We start from the raw sequence: 6,000 nt of genomic DNA on the forward strand, positions 1-6,000 counted from the left end.
GCTGTGTGCAGAGCTCTGTTGGGCAGTGAGCTTCCATCTGCCTATTCTTTGGCTGCCACAGAAGTACCTCAGTTCAGCAGTTCCATCTAAATCCTGGAGGAAAACAACAGTCAGCACAGTCAGGTATGGTTGACTCCTCTCACATGAGCCACCTCCTGATTTTGAACAAATTTGCACAGAAGAAGCACACATGGGAACCACTGCTAACCCAGCTCTTGATCAGCCTACAAATCCTCTGGGACCTGGAGCAGGTTTGTTCAACTTATTGTCCTGAGCACATCTGTGCAGGTGAAGAAGAAGCAAATCTTAACATTTTTTCCCTTTTCATTTACAATGAGATCTAACACATTAAGTACATTAAGTCATTAAGTACATAAAGTTGATTCTAGTAGTAATCTCTTATAAATGTGCTGCTAGACAGTCAACACAGAAATCTTGAGAGGTGATTTATTACCGGCATAATTCCCTGAAATGCAAAAAGGGGATTGCAACCAGTCTTCTTACAGCAAAAAAGCCTCAGCCTGAAAACACATTTGTGATTTGGAAATTGCCATGTGTGAAGAGTATGAACTAGAGGACTAGAGAGAAAGGGACAGTAAATCACGTGGACCCGATGGCACGATACCACTGGAGCTAGAGAAGCGTGCTTTAAAAGGATTATATTGTCTGTTGGCATAGCACTTTATCTCCTAACAGAGCACACAATGAAGCAGATCACTGCTCAGCATGAACTGGTGCCTTGCTACATGGATTTATCTATGGACAATCAGTATTTATCTTGTGGACAATCAAAAACCATTAAAAGTATATGTTAAGTAATGATTTCACCAATGGAATGCACATGGAAACTGAAAGTCAAAAGAGTCATAGGAGAAAATGCTCTAAAATTATATTTATATTATACTTAGATTCTAATATGATTTATAATTGCAAGAAGGAAAAAAAGTTGATATTTCTAAAAGGTATTGAAAACACTGGAAACGTATATTGTGATCCATAGTCCTAGAAGCCAGAGGTAGAAAGTTGGCTTGCACATACTCTAATTTTTAGCCTACTAAGGTTTCATCCAGGTTTTATGCCAGCTCATGAGTTCTCAGGAAAAGAGTTACAGCAAGGTCTTCTTTCTTTGCTTTATAGAAATGTAAGCACTTCAGCATTTCGAAAGAAAATCAAAAGAGTTTGCCATCTAGCACAAACATGTGGAAAGAAATCAAAAGATGCCTGATGCAACTTTCTCAGGAAAAAAGAGCAGGAGCTAACTCATCTCTAAGACTCGTGGTAAATATTCTAAAAAAAGCCTTGAAACCTGGTTTGTTTCAAATTCTCTTTTAAGTAGCTGAATAGTTGAAGGCAATGCAACTGTCCATCAAAAGCACTGAAAGCTGAAAAAGATGAATTCAAAACTGGAAAAGGGTGAGATTTTGGTAAACTCCAGGAATGCTTTTGCTGGAAGAATATCTGCTTTCCTGCCTGGCTTGTTAAGATTCCTGATTCTACCAAAGGGATTTGGGTTCTGCAAGGAAGCAGTAAAAAAAGTGACTTTTTTGTGGACTGTACACTCCTCCTGTACTCAGAACCAGACTCAACTGCTCCTGCAATAATGATGATTCAATCTCCTCCTGTCTTTGACAACAGAAAGCTGAGATGAAGAAAAACACTGCCAAGCCTCTCGTTTATTTGAATTCATCTCAGCACATTAGGGATGAGGCTTGGGACAAATGCAGAAAGATTCCCAGGCTGGGAGTGATTACAGCAGACCTGCAGGTCCACAAGCACATGGCATGGATCAAGCAGGTCATCACTGAGCACTGGGGACACCAGGTGAGTTCTGAGTACACTCAGTGACCTGCCAGGAGGGAAGCAGTAATTAGTTTACACAAAGAAAAAAACAGTGGTGCTTCCTGTGATGCTTATGAGAACATAGGATCAGGCCAGTCCTTTCACTTCATGTCACAACTTCAGTAGCTGTAGCCAAGAGGTCAGATGGAGGGATGCAGAAACTTGATGGATTTTTCCCCATTTTTTCTCCCACTTGGTGAAGAGAAGGGAGAGGAAGAGGGACAGGATGGGAGCAGTGGTGAACCTCTTGGTGGAAGGGAACAGAAGTGATAGTCCCAGTCCTCCAGAAGTAAAGACTCAAAGGAATAGGGAATTTCCATTGGCAAGGCATAGGACTGCTGAAGGAAATTATTTTCATCCTTTTCATTGACAACAGTTTTTTCCAGTAGCAGTGTTATTGTAGAAACTAATTTTAAGGATAACAAGAAAACATTTTTAGTAGGGACCTTATTTTAAAGAGCAAATGAGTAGCATGTAATTCTCCAACTCATGACTTGGTCAGATAGCCCAAACAAGTACAATAATGTGTCAAAGTGGTATGGAGCAGCAAAGGTATCTGGAGCTGCAGCAGCATCCTATCACAGTGTCTGTACAGCCTCTGAAACCATAGGCAGAGTGCTACAAAGAAGGTTTATCTCGAGCCACAGCTGTGGCAGGGCATCGCCCAGTGCCAATGCCAGGCCAGTGAACAACATTCAAGCACAACTCCATTAGCCTGTTATTTCGTCCAGTTTTACTACGACAGAAAATTGACTGTGGCCAAATTAAAAGGCATGCTTGGCTGGCTGAAGCTAGAGAGACAGCCTCTTCCTAATTAATAATGGGCTTTCAGCCATGTTTTTGTTTCACTTCTTCCCATTACTGCCACAGGGACAATGGAAGCCCGAGGACAGCCATGTGGCACTCTGCATGCCCCATAACGACAGCCATTGCAGGCATGGGGCTGCTAGCACCTAAAACTTTCACGCTCATTGCACATAACTGAAAGCAAATGAAAGTGACTTCCTGTCTTGGGAGTAACCATGGGAGGCTGCAAGTGATAACACCCATGCACTCTGAGGAAGAAGTCTGTTTTGCATTGATCTGGGATTCAAGCATCAGGTAGAGATAAGATATTCCTGGGGGCTCTTTCTCTTTTCTGGGGGCACATACAAGATGGCCCCTCTGATTTTTATCTACTTCTAAAACCTTGTCTATGTCACTAGATAATGGTTTATGGAGCAGAAGCACTCACACTAGAGTACAATCATTTAGCTGCCAAGCTGAAAGCTGCTGCTTGGAGGGTTCATGTAGGAAATGCACTCGGCAAGTCAGGAATCGGTGCTTTTCAGTTATACTTTTCTAATTTGGAACCTGGGACAAGGCAGGGATCAGACAATACCTACTCCCTGGGCTTCAGGCTGAGAGGGCCAAGGCCTAAAAAGAATCAAAGAATTGAGCTTATTTTTTTTTTTTACTTCTGAAGTTCCTATCAGGTTAAGAGCAAAATCTGCACATCATTGATGAGCACTTCACAAAAAACTCTGCTTCAGTAAATAGCTTAAATACCAAAGAAAGAATAAAGAAAAAGCCTCATAGCTGTAACTTTAATAAAACATTTTAACTTGAAGCTCTGACTTTAAATTATTTTATCTCAACTCCAATCTAAGGACAGAACAGTAAGAGTGCTGTTATAGCACCTTTCCTTTAAAGGACTAGAACAATTTGGTGGACACAAAGCTCATTTAGTCCAAATATCTGATCAGAAAGAGTACTTCCAGGTTGAACTTCTCATGGTAGTTACACCAAAATGCATGCAGAACTTTTTCCTTTTTTGTTTCTAATTTTTGTCTTTAATAACCAGGGATGCTAAGGACATATACCCTATGAAAATCAGTGCATAGCAGAGAAATAAAAACAGTTCAACTGCTTTCACCAGATGAGACTGCTGTTTTGAAGTTTATGGTATCACTTTATTCTGTACTGTTTCTTATATATATTTCTCCTTCAGATACGATATTAAAGATCAGGGAATAACAAACAGGCCTGCTACAAAGCCTTGACCCCTTCCCTTCCCTTCCCTTCCCTTCCCTTCCCTTCCCTTCCCTTCCCTTCCCTTCCCTTCCCTTCCCTTCCCTTCCCTTCCCTTCCCTTCCCTTCCCTTCCCTTCCCTTCCCTTCCCTTCCCTTCCCTTCCCTTCCCTTCCCTTCCCTTCCCTTCCCTTCCCTTCCCTTCCCTTCCCTTCCCTTCCCTTCCCTTCCCTCTTTTATAAATCACTAATCTCAGGAATTGTCTTTTTAAGACTACTGAAATGTGTAATTCATAGAAAGTATTTTATGAGGGAAACAGGCCTATTGAAGAATTCTGTTTATTACAATTAATTCAGGTCCATGCAAAAAATAAAAAAATAATCAAAAAGCATTCCTACCACTGGGATCATGTTTTTACCAAACAAATGAACCCAAGCAAAACCACAATGACTCAATAGCCAAGTACTTTACTGTAAAATTGAAAACAAACCTCCTGATCACTAGAATTAGCTGGAGGCATTATTTTGCAATGGTAATGTGAGAAAACGTGAGGTGATGAAATTTTTTCCCAAACCCCCATTTTTTTTTTTCTTAAACAGACAGAAAGGAAAAACAAAAACCAACCAATAATCCTTTTCCTCACTGTAGGCTGTAGAAATGAGATAAACCAATTTCTGCCCCTCAGCATAAAAAGCTCATCTTCAGAGCTTTGCAGGCATTCAGCCCAATGGCAGGTGCAGGGGGAAGAAGCCCAATTGCAGGTGAATCCCTGTAGGACCCTGTTTCATTGTGTGGGCAGTCGCTCAGACCACCTACACTCCCAACAAACCTCCTTCCTCTATTGGCTTTCTTCAGGGCCATCAGTCTTAACAGTTCCCCTGTTGAGCATCAGCACTGGCACAGTCCAGTTTTATCATCTGACAAAGGCACTCCTCAGACTGTTCAGAGGATTTGCTTTAGATATGATTGCCAATATACTAGTAAGAGTTCTTGAAACAGAAGGCTGGAGACCTCACTGTGGCCTTCCAGTATTTGAAGGGAGAATATAAGCAGGAGGGGGAATGGGTGGATAGTGATAGGACAAGGGAGAACGGTTTTAAACTGAGACAGGGGAGGTTTAGGTTGGATATTAGGAGGCAGTTTTTCACCCAGAGGTTGGTGAGGCACTGGCACAGGTTGCCCAAGGAGACTGTGGATCCCCCATCCCTGCAGGCATTCAAGGCCAGGCTGGATGTGGCTCTGGGCAGCCTGGGCTGCTGGTTGGCGACCTGCACACAGCAGGGGGTTGGAACTAGAATAAGAAAGAAAATTAACCAGCAGGTATTGGTTGAAAACTGTTGGTTATGAACACGTGAATGGAGATGAGTTTTTTTCCAAAAGCAAAATACTTTTGACTCGGTTGGGTGAAGAAATGACCAGATAACCTAATTATTCAGAGGGTGAAGAATGTTCATGTATTTGTCAGGCATTATGAATCTGCTAAAATTACCCTCAATGGTTCAGAAATACTGGTAGTGTTTGGACAGTTCTCTCTTCTCTTCTCGACATACAGCTTTCTGCAAATACACCTTCAAGAGGCAAGCCTAATTTATAGATGCCTGCTGTCCTCTGTGGCTGCACAGGAGGCATGTGCTGATGTGTGTTAGTGAGAGGAATAAGACAGCCATCTGCACAGACTGTAGTGCCTTGCATATCTTCTCTGTAAGCATGCCTCGAAGGAAAATGACAGCAGAAGAATGGAAAAGGAATAAGCAGAAGGAACATGAACAGGAACATGAACAGGAATAAGCAGAAGGAACATGAGAAAGCTGAAGGGAAAGGCTGCTGCCAAGGTACATTCCTGGAGCACATGAATGTGTATGCATATGTTGCATTTCATCAGCAACCAATTACAGACTGAAGAATCGAGCCACTCACATGACACTGAGTGCTAATGAAGGACTTGGCTCTTCAAGACTGCAGATAAGCACACTTCTGGGCCATGCTGACTTTCTACAGCAGGCAAGACATCCCTTTGCTGCCTCAATTAAAATTTTGTGTAAATTTTGAGTGCCATGAAAGCCAGCTCCACCACCACCACTCCTTGAGTAGCTGAAGCAATGAAGCCTGACTGCCAAGAGACCAGATTCCTAGATCCCCATTCCCTTCCCTG

Source organism: Tympanuchus pallidicinctus, unplaced genomic scaffold (assembly GCF_026119805.1).
Source record: "Tympanuchus pallidicinctus isolate F22 unplaced genomic scaffold, pur_lepc_1.0 scaffold26, whole genome shotgun sequence".
Lineage (NCBI taxonomy): Eukaryota > Metazoa > Chordata > Aves > Galliformes > Phasianidae > Tympanuchus > Tympanuchus pallidicinctus.